The 15,655-nt window shown below is 44.1% G+C and overlaps 1 protein-coding gene and 1 long non-coding RNA gene across 25 annotated transcripts in view; one reads left to right on the top strand and one right to left on the bottom strand.

The window, feature by feature from the left end:
• SCAF8 (SR-related CTD associated factor 8) overlaps window positions 1-15,655 on the bottom strand; it is a 221,958-nt gene that overhangs the window by 63,956 nt on the left and 142,347 nt on the right. For 4 of the 24 annotated variants that reach the window (XR_005353708.1, XR_005353715.1, XR_005353712.1 and 1 more), the window contains one exon: window positions 9,867-10,982. The exons of 19 other annotated variants lie outside the window; for them this stretch is intronic. The gene's annotated coding sequence lies outside the window, so the exon portion shown is untranslated. Of the gene's footprint in view, window positions 1-9,866; window positions 10,983-12,342; window positions 12,585-15,655 lie in introns of those variants that run through there. One more of the 24 variants, XR_005353714.1, reaches the window with a different exon arrangement.
• On the top strand, window positions 432-15,232 carry LOC119870757. Its single transcript, XR_005353718.1, has 3 exons — window positions 432-565; window positions 10,256-12,751; window positions 14,181-15,232. It is a non-coding gene; the product is annotated as an uncharacterized LOC119870757 (long non-coding RNA).

Raw genomic sequence — 15,655 nt, 5'->3', positions numbered from 1 at the left:
ACAGCAGTGTGGCTCGAGGTCTGAGAGCTGGGCCTTGTATGGAATGGAAGGTTGGACAGGTGGACAGAGCCAGATCACCACAGTGACCCCCTGTGTGGGTCTCCTTAGGGATCTGGGCTTCATTCTCAAGAGCAACGGGAACAGGTGTGTGGGTGTCTCTGTGTGTGTTGTGTATTTGCACAATGAGATTTACATTCAGGAATAATTCCTTTGCAATATGGAAAGGAAGATGCAGGAAGCCTGTGAGGAAGATGTTGTAATAATTCAGAGAAGGGAGGATGGTCATTTGGATTAGGAAACATGGTGAAAGTAAGGAGGAAAGCACAGATCGAAGGATCTTTGGGTCTTTCCTAAGGACACAAGCTTGGAACCTTAGATGGAATTCTGTTTTGTAGTCAGTGGTGTCCTAGCATTGTTCAAGTGACATTCCAGAACACTTCATATTCTACTCAGGGCTGGTATGAAGGCACTGGCAGCCACCCTAGGGAAAAGGGGATAATTACATTCAGACATAATTCAGGCTTGGGATCATGGTGTGTTGTGGATTGCACAGTGGCCCCAAAAGGTATGTTTGTGTGCTTACTTCTGAAACCTGTGAATGTCACCTTATTTGGAAAAAGGGTCTTTGCAGATGTATTTTATGGTTTCTAGATGGGATCATCCTGGATTATCTGGGTGGGCTCTAAATCTGATGACGAGTGTCCTTATAAGGGACAGAAGGGGAGAAGATGTAAAGAGAAGAGGCGTAGCTTGTGGGGACAGAGGGAAACTAACACATGGCACATACAGAGCAAGACACAGAGAAGGGTGCTCTCAGAGGCACCCAAATCTGCATTTATTCCTCACATACCAGAGGCCGCCCAACATGAGGCCAGGTACCCATGACCTGAGATTTGGTGTTCCCCTGTGCCAGGCTCTAGATGAGCCTCCTCCAACTGCACCCATGAAGAGGTCACTCTGGGGCCCTTGGAAGCAAAGTCATGCTTCTAGGGTTAGGGTAGGAAGGGCAAGGCCTTTGAATGAGGAAGTGAGCAGATCTTGTCTTATGGAAGAATCTGAGAGAACAGCAGTAGGGAGGGGAGAGGGATTGGAGAAGTTGAGAACACCCACAAAGCCTCGGATACTTGAAGGAGATACATTCCATGATCTGAAAAGGAATGTCCTTAACCTCTCCATCTTCCCAGTACCTTCTCCTCCATCTCACCATGTGTCCAAAACCTGGGTGTAAGTGACCAGGATCCTGGCTTTTTGGTATTATTTTTGTTCTTCCTGGCTGGGGTAGAATGGCTGAACTCCTGGGTCTGTCCTGGGGCTGCTGAGCACGGTTGTATAAGTTGTGCACTGCACAAGTGCACCTGTGAGGGGGTAAGCAGGAGCTGAAACGCAGCTGTGCTGCTCCTCTTGCCACGCTGTGAACCATAGGAACCAAGGGGCCCCCTACTGTAATTTGCAGAAAGGCATAGGCTGTGCCAGCAGCAGCCCAGCCCTCTCTGGGGTCAGCCTGGCCTTGGTCCCCAGTACCACACCCCTAATGGTTTCCTATTGAGCTCCAGCAACAGTAGCACCAAATTCTCTGCCTTCATGATGAAACACCATCCCCCAGAACAGTCTATATCTCTCCCTCTCCTTCCTCCCATGTCTTCTGCCAAAGTCAGACTCTTGCGCCCAACAATGCCAGAGCTGCTGGGACACTCCAGCTTTCCAGAGGTGGAAACACCCTCTGCGGAAATACTATTTCCTGTGCAAAGTTGACCCAGAATTCCTCAAACCCTTGTCACAAGAAAACCCTGATATTAGGCGAGGTCTATCGACATGTAAAAAAGCCCAGATGCATATCACAGACATTTTCTAGGCTTTACTTAGAAAGTTTATTACAAGTTGGTTTAGAAAAACATGGACTAGTCAGTCACCTTTTACTCTACAAACTTCTGTGCTCGTTATGATCATTCATAACAAGAATGTATTCTCCTTACTTGGGTAATTAAAAAACAGATCAAAGGTTTGGAGGTCAGCCGCATGAGTGCGACATGAAAGGGAAACAAAAGGCGATCATTCAAGATCTTTTATTTTCATCCGAGCCTCAGGACTTGAATGATGGGGCCTGATTCCCTCCTTCCTAATGACATCAAGTGTAATTTAAAGCGACATGATTCCACACTGCAGAGTACGTTCAACAACAGCACAGGTGGGATCCGTTAGACGCAGAAACTACTTTCAATCATTTTCTCATTTTGTCCTCAAACAATCCCGCTAGGGAGGCACAGCTGTCCCCACTTTACAGCAGGGGAACGAAGGCTCGAGGAGGTGAAGGTTAGATGCTAGCACGCGCTGGAGCAGGCACTGATCGGGAGCTGGGCTGTTGGCACTAGATCCACTAGATCGTACCCTCTCCCGGGGGGGGGGGGCCCTCCAAGCCTCTCCCATAAGTGTTCCCAGTGGATCCCACACACTCCCCCACCTGCAGCTCAACCACAGCAAGCCAGCCCCGCGTGGCTATGTTTTCTCTGTCATTGTTAAGGGGTCCTGCTGGTGGCAGGGTTTAAGAGAGTCGGTCGTCAGATTCTTTCATCCTGCCAGGCCTCTTTTTGGCCAACGAGCCCACACAAAAACCAAATCACATAGAAGAAAGGAGAAGAAACACCGAACCATCCTTCTTCCTCTCGGCCTCTGCCTAATGCTCTAGACAATGTTTGTGGCCCCCTCCCGCCACCAGATTCATAAATTGAAAACCTGATCCCCAGAGTGATGGAGTCTGAGGCCTCTGGGAGGTGCTTCGCGGCAGGGCAGAGCCTTCGTGCACGGAGAGGCCCAGAGCCACCTGCCGGTCCCTCCCCCCCAGGCGCGGGGCAGGAGAAGCTGGCCCTTACCTGCCCCCAGATGTGCCGGCGCCCGGATCTGGGATTGCCCAGGCTCCAGGACTGACGGAAGATCACGTGTGCTTTATAAGGCCCCGGTGGATGGTGTTCTGTTACTGCAGCCGAAGGGAGACCCCGACCCTCCACAGCAGGTGGCCCCAACTCTTTCAGACCCGCCCAGATCCCTGCTGGGATTCTGACCCCACGATGCCTCCTGGCAGGTTAAAATAATGAGAATTTGCCGCAGCTACGGGGGTTCCACCTTCTTCCCAAGTGCCTTCAGGGGACATGATGTCCTCAGTTAAGGGGAGATGGGCCCTGCCTTCTGCGCCCCATCAGCGTGGCCGGACCTGGGCTGAACCTGTGGTTTAGGCCGTGGCTGCTCCAGCCCCGCTTGGAGCTGGGGGGCCGGGGGGCGCAGCACGGTGTGGTCGCCCTGACTCTGGCCCCTAACGCTGCTCCTAGCTGCCAGTGTGGCTCTCAAGCTTCCTTATTAATAAATTTGGTCCCTGAGTATTAGAGGATTACCAAGCTCTTTGCAAATCTGATGCAAAGCCATGGCCCTCATCCAAGGAACATTTCAGTACATCTATGATCTCGCATATAATTTCAGCGTGTTCACTGTTAGGAACCCCTGGGGTTCAGATGGCTGTTCGTTCGGGTGCCTCTCAGCTCTGACACTCTGCCTTTCTAGGGTTCCATCAGGAGGGAACGCACACCACTGACCTCCCTTCTCCTCCGCCACAAAAGATACTTCCCCAAGGTCACACTAGGCAAGATGCGATGGGCTTTCTGTCCCTCCACAAGGTCTGTGTGCAGGAACCACCTTCATCCCAACAGGCTTCATGTTTGTGGTTCTTTTTTTAAAAGGAGTTAATTTTTCCTGGGCGCCTGGGTGGCTTGGTCGGTTAGGCAGGCATCTGCCTTCTGCTCGGGTCATGAAATCGGGGTGCTGGGATCAAGCCACCCATTGGGCTCCCTGCTTAGGGAGTTTACCTCTCCATCTCCCTCTGAGCCCCCCTCATGCTCTCTCTCTCTCAAATAAATAAAATGTCTAAAAAAATAAAATGAATGAAGTTACTTTTTGCTTATTTCAGATGAATATAAAGCAATAAATAAGAATGGTTGGAGGAGAGAAGAGATGAAAAATACAATCAGACTGTAATGGGCGAGGGCCTAGGGTAGGGTGGGGAGTGGGGCGCGCATGGCAGCCCCACCCCTACTTCCCTTCACATCTAACCTTATGGATGTGCCTTGGGCTGTGGTGAGGAGCCATCAGCAAATGTGCCACCAACTCATGGACCATGCTAGCCTTTCAAAAGTGTCCACTTCCCAGATTTCCTCTGATTGCTCTGCCAGGCAGATCCTGTTCCCAAAGCCCTGGGCAGACTCACCCCATCCTGGGAAAACAGATGGACACAATAGCCCTATCTCTGAGTGTAACGCTATATCATTTCTTTCCAACAGGCTAGCCATAGATGAACAACTCAGTTATCGGGGGCTGGGGGCGGGGCAGGCGGGGAAGCTCCCATGGGGCAGGGTGCCTGGCTGTCATCCTACTCGTTTTCACTTTCATTAAGCTGACACCACTTACTCATCTGTAGCGTGCTTCCAAGTCTTGGGAATGCATTAAGCTCGATTGTACTCTGGGGATAAATAATGCCAACCACCACTTCCTGCAACAAGTGCATTACATGCGCTGTCACTAATCAGTTAACATAAACGGCATTTTTCCCTATGCAGAGGAGAAAACTGCCAGCATGATTGTTGCCACGCCACAGATGAGGAAACCAGGGCTCAACAAGGTTAAATGACCAGCCACACAACCGGCAGGAGGCCGAGCTACGATGCAGGACTAGGCGTACCAAGCCTTTCCTTTCCTTCCTGTAGCCCAGCTGTTCCCAAACTCATCCAAACCTTAGGATCCCCCCAGGAATCTATTAAAATTCCCAATGCCCACCCAGCACACACCCAGAAATCACAATCTGTAGGGAAGGGACATAGGCATCTATCATCTATCTATCTATTATCTATCTAACATCTATATATTTTTAAAGCTGCTCAGGTGATTCTAGCGTGCAGATTTGGGAACCACTATGAAAGCCTTGGAAGCATCTTCAGCTGCAAGCACTTACAAATAACCCAAGAGAAAGGAATGAAAAACCAGCAAATTGAAGAGCAAGCTAAGAGTAGTTGAAGAGATGCACATGAATCAAAGAATCTCATTTCTCTATGGGCAATGGAAGAAACCTGATGGGAAGAAGAAGCTTCCCTGATGCAGGTGTAGATGACTCAAATGGGGGGCTGGTTTTTAGCGTCTCAGTGTTTAAGAGATGAACTGAAACACACTGAGTGTCATGCTTCTGTTAAGTAGAATTCCTCTCTGCCCTGCCCTTGGGGAGAGAGTGGCTGTTTCCTTCATGTCTATCATAGTTAGAAGCTGGTTCTAGATGCACCAGGCTCTGTGGCTGGTGCTGCCCACCGCCTCCACACCAGCAAGGGGAGGCTTCTGAGGGCCTTTTGCAACAGCAAAGACTGCTGGGGATATATGCAGAACACTTGTTTTCATACCTTTAAGAAATATATTTAAATTCCTTAAAAACTGGAAGCTTGTTAAAGAAGCCTCAACCCTCCACTATGCTAGGAATAGTTTATTGTGATGTTATCTTGTGGAAACTTAATTTGAAAATTTTGATGGTCAAGAATACTGAGGAATTACTGCTTTTATTGGATGGTAGGTAGAATTTTGGCTGAATGGAATATTACTGCTATGTCTTGGCTGAAGTCCAAGAAAGGATAATTAACAAATGATTTAGTGATGGTTCAACACCTACCCTAGTTAATACTTCACTTTATTTGAAGTAATACATATTGTCCACATGGGCCTCATGTTCATCATCATTTGGAAACATTTGAATTTCCAAATCAAATCTATGTATCACAAGTCTTATATTTCAGTTAGGTAAAATTCCCATACTTAGATTTGATGGATCTTTCTTCCTCAGATAAAGATACAAGCCAACGATGAATGAAATCCACGATTCACTGGTTTTCTACTGGTTTTGTTTTCTTCTTTTGGATTTAATGGTAATATATCTAAGTACAATATAACTAGGCCAAAAACACTTGTGTCAACTCTACTTCTGGGGTGCATCAGTTCACTGTTACAGGGATCTAGGGGAACCTACCTTGTTGTTTGTGAACTGTTAAGATGGCCCCAGGAAATTCAAACTCACTTCAGAAAAAATGTGGGCCAAGAAAAACTTTCTCTGTATTGCTTCCCACTGTCTCCTTATAGTCTATCTCTGTTCCATTGTCTTTTTTTTTTTTTCTTAAATAAGACAGATCTCTCAAGAAACTCTGATCTAGTGGTTTGATAGTAGAGATGGTGTCTCGGGTGTTCTATTTATAATTTTCCAAAGACTGTAAAGCCAAAGTCATTGTGCTTGAGATTAGTTTGAGTTTTTCATTCCATCCACTTACATTTGAAGCTTGTCACTTCTCATGTTGAATTCACTGCAGCATTCGTGGATGGTGGTACTTTGCTTCCTCACTAATGTTTATGGATTTAGAAAACGAGAGGGTCCTGTTTAGAATCTGCTGTGAGGAATGTCCACTGAGAACATATTTCTGTAATCTTACCCCAAGTAACATTGCTGCTAGGCCACTGAAAATTGGGTAGGTCCTTGGAAATACTATACTTTTGCATAGGAGTGGTTCACTAATATAAGTAAATATAATCCTACGATTCTGAAAACCAAATAAACGATAAACTTGTTACTGGCTAGAAAATAGCAAAAAAGAGAAACAGACTGTTTTTTTTTTTTCTACAGTGGAAAGTTGAGCTCATAAAATAGTCATTTTTAGGGAAACATGTGGTTTCTATCTGCCTATGTGAGCTCTTCTGCATTCATCTTCTGTTTAATATATGACACACATCTGTCTTCCTTTTCAACAGGCAGATCCTGATGATAAGCCCAGGCATTATTTAACTCCTGGCACCACCCCTGCTCACAGCACCGGGCATTTAGTAAACACCAAATATGTGTTTGTTGGATGTACAAAAGAATATTGGTATTTGAAGACAAAAGTACAGCATTCTCATAAAAAGCCAGACTCGCAGGATAGAGTCAGAGGGCATTAAAGAGATGGGGCCTCGGCCATGGCCAGCCCTCTCACACAGAGATGAGAGCCCTGATCTCATCATCATCAGGGCTGTTCCCCCAGTTCTTGTCGCAGCAGCCGGGGCTGGCCTCTCCTTCCCCGTGGTCTCCCCAGCAGGCCACAGCTTTGGAAGTTACACTTCTTTGTGACCTGAGCGGATTCTGGTCACCCTGCTATGGCCTCCAGTCCCACGAAGTGTGTGCGTGTCTGTGTGCTCACGTCCACACAGGCAACACAGAACTCTTCTAATGGGAACGTTGTAATAAGAGAGAAGTGTCAATGGATATGTTAGCCATGGCTTCTTTACTCAATGTGCTCGACATGGGAGGGGACGGACTCTTAAATATTAATGCAACTCTTCATGAAGGGACTTTTAAAATCATGTAAAACACGAATGTGGCTCAGTCTTCATAAGAAATTTTAAAGAAAATCTTCTGAATAGCAATTACTTCCACTCACTAACAGTTTTGCTGTCACCCACGATCACCCAGGCAAAATCTATAAAAGGTGCATTCAAGCTCCTTCCCAACTGTGCATAACTGACAGTCTAAGCCATCTGAAAGCCACATTTATTTCTAGAAATGTGGATCCTTTGGTGGATTTTAAAATTTATAATGTCTTCGTAAAAAGTATATTTGAGCACGATGTTTGAGCTTGTATATAAAAAAAGCTTAGATAATAAAATGTATATATATTTTCTTCTAGTTTATAATCTTCTTTCCTAAGCTGTCTATAATAAGAGTCATTTGATGCTTGTATATTTTTGGATTAAAAAATAATTATTTTTGCAATAACACAAGAATGTGTGAAAATGAGCTTTATTTTATTTCCTTATTGACAACAGGTAAAGTCTTTTTCTATGAGACTTAAAAAAATGCTTTGAGAGGTGCCTGAGTGGTGCAGTCAGCTAAGCATCCAACTCTTGGTTTCAGCTCAGGTCGTGATCTTGGGGTAGTGAGATGGAGCCCTGGGCCGGGCTCTGCACTCAGCACAGAGTCTGCTTCAGAGTCTCTCTCTGGCCCTTCCCCAAACTCTCTTTCTGTGTCTCTCTCTTTCACTCTCAAATAAATAAATCTTTTTCAAAAATGCTTTGAAAGAGATACATATCTCAGAACAGAAATAAGAGAAGTAAACATAAAGTTTCTCACAGTTACTAAAAGTTCAGTAAGTATCTATAAAACAATAACTATGACCCAGTCTAAACACTGCAGTAAGCTCCTCTCCTGGTAATCCTTAAGCAGCCCTCTGAAAAAGCCCAGCTGTAAAAATGATGTGATTTGATGCCAGCCACAATCGTGTGGAATATTCCCCAATTTAAAAAATTGGATCAAGAAATAGTAGATTTAGGAAAATTACTAATAATGAATGGAAAGAAGCTTTCTTCTAAAGCATCAAACTCAATCACTTTCTTAACTGCTTGTATTCTTAAATCATTTAAAACACAAATCACTTTAGATAAAAGTAATCATCTATGTGCAATTCCCAAGCAGAGACCATTCTGAAGCAGATGTTTCAGGCTTTTTCCTCTCTGAAGAATTTATTAACCTCAAAGGAACTGCTTGAGACAATCTCATTTGAATGAGATTTTGGTATTAGAATTCAAGGGAGAGGCCAGCGTTTACTTATAAACCAAAACAACCCACATCAATGATTCTTTCTAATTGTGTACACACCAAAGAGCTTCAGTTTGTCAAAGTCACCTAATATTATTTTAAAGTCTAGCTCAAGATTTTTTTTTGAAAGCTTTCCTTTGCTGCAGACAGAAGGAAGGGAGAAGGGGGGTGCCCGTAAATATTCACGCTGATTCACAAAGAGAACTTGCCCAGATGTTCAGGCAGAGGGTGATAGAGGCTTTGGAAAAGGGAATTCATCCAGGGAACAAAAAGCATCAACCTCTGCCCTTACTATGGTGTCTCTTGGGGTTTAGAAAGCTCGCCTCGGTCAGACACCTCCAGCTAAGTGCTAGGACCCCACATGGACTCAGTTCCCAAAATAGGATCCTATTTTTAAGTTTGTTTGCTCTTCTACTTTTTCTCTTCCTGCCCCATCTAAAGAACCCCAGAATCTTCTATTTGTCTTTTTCTCTAATGTAAGAATTCCAAAATCATTTGCTTATAGATGCCTAAGAATGTCCATATGAATCCCCAAATCCAGGCTGTTCCTTTTTGGTGGGGGTGTAGGTGGGGTGGCCAAGCATAGACCTAGATGAGTGGCATATCTCTCTGCCAGGCGCAGCTTTAGTTACAAAAGAATAGAAGGAAAGGTATCTTTTCTTACCTTCCTATCAAATTTAGTGCCAAGCAAGGTCTAAGTTATCTGAATAGGCTCACAGGTTTGGATTTCTTTGGAGTTTTAAAGTTTCTTGCCTGAATATTGTGGAATACGCAAAAATATACTCTAGAACACTGGGCAGAGAGTCAAACAAAAAAAGCCTATAGCTGCGGCCAAGTTACCCACCACCTTCTCCAATTTTCGACTTATTTACTAAAAAATATCAAAATATATTATAATAATATTATAATCAATTTAACAGAAATATAGGCAGAAAACAAAGAAAGCAAAGGTATACTATTTCTGAAGAGGAATTATCTTTAATCCATGTTGTAGAATGCATAATCAAAATGACCTGGGCACTCATAAATAGCTCTGCCTTTCAACAAATAACAAAGGATGGTTGTTCAAACCTAAAAATCAACAATAATTCAGGGCAAGAGACGGAACGACCCAAACCATGTGTGCAGTTCTCTCTCTAGACACAGGGCCAGAGAAATGGGTTGGCCGAGAGCAAAGGTGCAGCATGGAAGATGCGCTGAGCTCCAAGACAAAGTAAATGACTACCAACCAAACTCAGTTTCAATTTTTATTATGAATGTCCAAAGTGACAGCATCCTGTGAAAGTGTCAGGTTCTCATTGATTCAATTTCAAGAGACCACAGACTACCACATGCCAAGCACTTTAATTTGTGACAGAGCCAAAACAAAAGAATGATAAAAAATATTCTTTTAGGTGTAAAGAGTGCTCTCATTTGAGTTTTTGTCATTGTTTTTGGTTTTCCCTGCAGGTATTGTGAACACTGATAATTTCCAAAACACAAATCCTGGTCTAGATACTTGCAGCAAACTTTTATAATCTCTGCCTGAATAAGAAGCTCATAAGAAATGTACTTATAAAGTATGTGTATAATACAATGTAATATGCCCGTTCATTGTCGTTTCTTTCCTTCCTCTCCCACTAGGTTCTCATCTACCACCTGGGTACCTGCTGTTTGTAATAACTGGACACTGAAGGCTGGAATGAACCCGAAGACTACATTGAACCCTGGATCTTCTCAAAACTGCATTGCTTTTTCAATGGAAGCTCAAGACTTTCAATTTTTGAGAGGTCCAAGGAGATGATTCATAATGGATTAAAGTCACCAGTCAAGAACTACAGTCTATGCATGTTGTGTTCAAGAAAAAAGCCGTGGTTGACTAACGCTATGGTTCTATTAATCTGTAGTTCCAACACAGTGTGACTTTTTCCCCCTCGGAAGGGTTTCCTCGCAATCTGCCCTTTCCATCACGGGTACTGGATGATGCTACAGATGGAGGTTGTTGCCATTTATATTCCAATCAATTCGGGTCTGTGGAAGAGCGTATCTCTTACAGATGCGATACTGTTCATCTGAGTGCATCCTCAAAAAGAACAATTATGAACTGGAAACTCATAGAGTTTGTTTTAAAATTTATAAAATTAAACCTGCTCCAACAGGTAATACAGGGAGGCATGCTTGCAACCTCTGGATTCAATCAGAAACAATGCCTGAGAGCACAGAGCCTTCTCAATAGGTAACGGCGGGTTCCTTTTAATGCTTCCTTAAACAAGATCCGATGTGATGCACATTAGAACTTTGAAGCACGTCTCATTTATTTCTACAAGGCCTGGGACACAGGAAGCTGCCAGAACTTCATTCATCATCTTGCCTGTTGACAAAAGGAACAATAGCTGGTCATCACTGGTCAATGGAATATAACTTTCCCTAGTTTTTTTTTTTTTTTTCCAAGATAATTCCTAAAGAAGAGATGGTGTCAACACAACAGCAAATGTTTCAATATTTGAAGAATTTCTGTGCTCTACAAAGCCATGTCTTCTTCCAGGACAGCAGGAAGAACCAGAGTATGCCATGTTCATCTCTCTCCTCATGCTGGAATTATTCAGGAGAGACCCCTGTCCTGGAAGTCAGCATGCCCAGACTCCAGATGAGGTTCCACCAATAGCTAACAGTGTCACCTGACCTTGCTGGGCTAGTCATTCCTTCATGTATACACTAGGAAGACCCCAATGGATGAGTTCTAAAGAGAAGGCCAATCCAATGACATTAATGGGTCCATGAGGTCCTGCCTCCATAGCTCCATTCAGAGCACAACCAGGTGTAACCACTTCAGTCTGTAGCAGTGGTTAGACTTACAAGATACCTAAACCTGTGGTGCTCTGGTCCTAGTTCTGCTTGGAGTTTTGAATCAGCTGATCTTTCAGAGATGTCACAAAATATCTGATAGTGCATGAAGTCGATTACAATCTTATGTGATGATGTCACTAAGCTATATGGGTATAAACTTCTGAAAATACCCATTTCCACATCTTTTGCTGTCTTAAGATCTAAGAAGTGCCTTTGGTGGTGGTGGTGGTGGCATACCTGCTGGTTTTCTTAAAAAATAATTCCATAAAAGCTGAAAAACACATTTAAAAAGTAGAGGAACACAGAAGCATTCTGTAAGAACCTACTACATAGTCATAAAATACAACTAGTTGAGCTCATTTAAGTAGTTATAACTAGTAATATTACCAAAGCACGCATTGCCAAAGTGAGGTGTAGACACAGGAAGTCTGACCTTAAAACTGATGCTTTCAACCACAATACAAAATGACCTCACCATAACCTGTGAAAATTATAATGAATTGGGGTCGAAAAGTTTAATGGGACTTTCATAGATGCCATAGGTACAACCAGGAATTAAGTTAAATATTTGGACATTTAGGGCAATTAGTTTCCATTAGGAACAAAATCATAAGCTTCAGCAATCGAAAAACTCTATTTAGTAATTCTAATTTGATCTTTATGCCTCTGTGGCTGGTAAAACTTAGACGATGCCAGAATAACAATTTATTTATATTATATCATATTATTGTAATTATTTTTGAGGGCATCCCAGTTGTGATGTGGGATAAGAAAAATGCTGAATAGGTTTTTCATGTTTCCACTGTGTGTTTGGCATAAGGGGAGGAGACACAACTCTGAAATGCGTTAATGATCCACATGAAACAAAATGGGCACCAAAATACCGTCTGTTACTTCGGATTATCCTAAGCATTTCGCTAATGCGTTGATCCTTCAAATGCCATTTTAAAAGCTACTCAAGAGGAAACGACAATGAAAATCAGCTCATCTTGACTATCATAGCTATAGCCTCTCAAGTCACAGTCATTTCCCGAAGTCTGGATTAAGATTGGCCAGGGTGTGAAGAGGATAGGGTTATTGTCCGGAGCAAATCAGCATCTGCGTGGTAAAAGGCACCAAGGCCATACTGGGAAACAAAACGAAAAAGACAGATTCACTCAAATTGTCAGGGGGACATACAGGAATGATCTACGAACACACGCATGTACCTACCGACACAGACCAAATGTGTCTTGTGCTGCCAAGTTAGAGAAGTCAAGATTTCTGTCTTGATCAACTTGAAATAAGCCAATAGTAAGTACATTTTTTATGGGATTCTGGCAAGTATTTCTACACCGTGCATGTCGGGGAGGTGTATGCATCCAAAGTACCCCTAGGGAACCGCTGTCACAGCGTGTAAATGATCCATCACCCGAAAGGTGGACATTCACAAGTAAACACGTCAGGTACTCGTGCAAGTAACAATCAGAGGTGGAGAAAATGGTCACAGAGCTTATATATTTGGAGACCGCTTTAGTGCTCAAAGCGGTCTTCACATTTATGAACTCTCTGGCTCTCGTAACGGGGGCCCCGGCCCCCGGCCTACATGTGGAGCAGCCGAGATTGTGAGGGCTTGGGTGACTTGCTCAGCGTCACCTGGGAATGCCAGTGGCCGGGCCACCCAAGGGGAATGAGACCAGGTCCCACTTCCCTGGCCAGTGTGCACTCTTCTCTACGCTGTGGCTCTGGCTATTGACACCGATATCAACAAATTCATTATTTATTATTAATATTCATCTCTTCTGCATAGTTTTGTTGTTGCTATTACCACCCCCCCCCCCCTTAAAGGCCCTTGTGAAGCCTACCTCGTAAACAGATCTAACTGTCCCCACGACGAAACTGAGGTTTGGACCAGCGTCTTGCCCAGGGTCAGACGGCAAAGGGCAGAGCGGGAACCGAAAGCCACGTTGGCTCCAAGTCCCCAGCTCTGGCTCTTTCTGTTCACCGTGTGTGCTGTCGCCGTGTGTTCTGCACCCCTGGGCCCCAAGTTCTATGCATGCTATGGAGCTCCGTCTTTAGGTGTAGAGCCCACCATAAGCTGCTCTGTCTCAAGCCTCGTCACAGAAGACACCTGAGCACCCACTCCGCACAGGTGGCTTCTCCAAGCTCCTTAAAGAGCGAGTGAGCTCTGTTCCCAATTACCAAAGAGCTTCACTCTCCCCCAGAATAATGGCTATAATTTCATTGTAAAGAGGAGGCCAAAACCCCCACTTATCAGTGAGAACATGGCACAAAAGATGACTTTTTTATTTTTTTAAATAAACTGGGACACAGTACCTGGAGGGGAGGAATAGTTGGAAGCAATCGTAAAAGTTCTAGAACTGGCCTTCTGCAGCTCAAGTTGCCATTAATGATGCATTCACTGCAACTTAATTTTGAAATGCAGTTATTCTTTTATAAAATGGGCATAATGAAGGCAAATGGACATGGAGGTGTCCTTCTATAGCTGTAACTCACTGGTGAGTGGCGGGGTCTGCTGGTTCCTGGTAATTCACACACATGCCTCACTTCATTGAGGCAAACAGCCCTGCAATGCTGCGAGTTTCGTTACTCCCACATTACAAGCCAGAAAACTGAGGTTCAAGGAGCTTAAGTGACCTAGCCAAGATGGTACAAGGTGTCAGAGACAGACTTCAAGCCAAATATGCCTGATGCCAAGTATTTTATGCCCTTCCTCTAACAGGCTGCTTCACCCCAGATATCCAGGCTACGAGACATGCGAATGGCCACCCCATACTGTGACCTAAGTGCAGGACTGCTGATGAGAGGCCAGCGGTGACCAGGACAGCAGGCGAGGCCCCCCTGCTTCCAGGACAGCCATATCCTTTCTTACTTGCCGAAACCCCGTTCTAGAAACAGTGGTCTGGTCTCTGGGTCAATTATTGGGGTGACAGAAGTGTGAAGGAGTAAAGACCAGGCAGTGTTTACTCACTGTAAAGAACCCACCCCGGGCAGGCCAGCTGCAAGGAGGAACAGAAATTAACGTCAATTACAATGTAAAGGCTCTGTGGCCTAGTTCATATTTTACCCCGTTCAAGTACACTTGTTCTGATTTCCAAATGATCCATTGGAGCAGGCTGGAAACTGCCTAAAGCCTAGAGAATCATTTCTAAATTACAGTTGAGAAAGAGAATCTATAGAGAGGCTCTGACCCCCTTTGCATTAATCTTCATTTCTTCCTCAGCAAAACTCTCATCAGAGCTGCCAGCGATCAGCAAAGCTGACCAACCAGAATTCACTGCCTTCGTCTCTCCTGTTCTCTCCAAAGGGAGAAGGCGTGAGATTACGAAGCCAGCCGCAGAAAACCTACCCAGAGTGCGATCTGTTCCAGCACCAAGGCATGGGATTCATCACCGCTGGGCTAAGGAGATGATGGAGAAATACCAAGAAAACTAGGTCCTTGCAAACAGACTTTCAGATCCAAGCCTCAGCCAGCCTGCCCTGCCACGTCGAAAAGGAAGTGCCAGAGTTATTCATGGATGCCAGACCCCAATCTGCCTCGTCCAGCTGATCCGTCTGGTCAGCCCATATGGGAGCAGGATGGCTGGCACAGATCTGAAAGTATCAGTGTGTGCAGACATGTTCTAACATCATTTGCTAATGTTTCATTGTTCTGTAGTTAAAAACCTACTTAAAATGTGTGGAGCGACGTCCCATTAGATTAGAACAGTATGAAGTTGGGTCTTTCCAAGTACTAAGTGTAAGAATAATTAAAATAAAATAAAAGCAATTATTCCCTATTAGGGAAGTTTCTCTCTATGATGACGGATACCCATGGCTCCTTTACTAAACTGAGATCACATTTTCTTTCTTGCGTCACATCCACATACGTATTGTGTGTATAATCTGTGTGCATATTTAATCCCAACAAAACAGAACAATCATAGTCATGCAAAAACAGACCTTAGGGATTGCAGGGCACAACATTCTCATTCTAAACATTAAAAAACTGAAGCTCAAAGGGCTCCCATTTGCCCAAGGGCACACAAAGATTGGGAATCTTGATGACATTCTGATCTCTTGTCCTACAAAACACTGTATATCCTATAATGTCCCTTTCTCATTAATATAAATGTATCGGATATTATATCCTGGAAAATTACACCATTTGACACAAATCATCCAAATATAATATAGATCTCTGAATGGCCCAACTAT

This window comes from Canis lupus, chromosome 1, assembly GCF_011100685.1.
Source record: "Canis lupus familiaris isolate Mischka breed German Shepherd chromosome 1, alternate assembly UU_Cfam_GSD_1.0, whole genome shotgun sequence".
Taxonomy (NCBI): Eukaryota; Metazoa; Chordata; class Mammalia; order Carnivora; family Canidae; genus Canis; species Canis lupus.
Note: the sequence above shows the minus strand (reverse complement) of the source record. Positions and strands in the feature narration are given on the sequence as shown.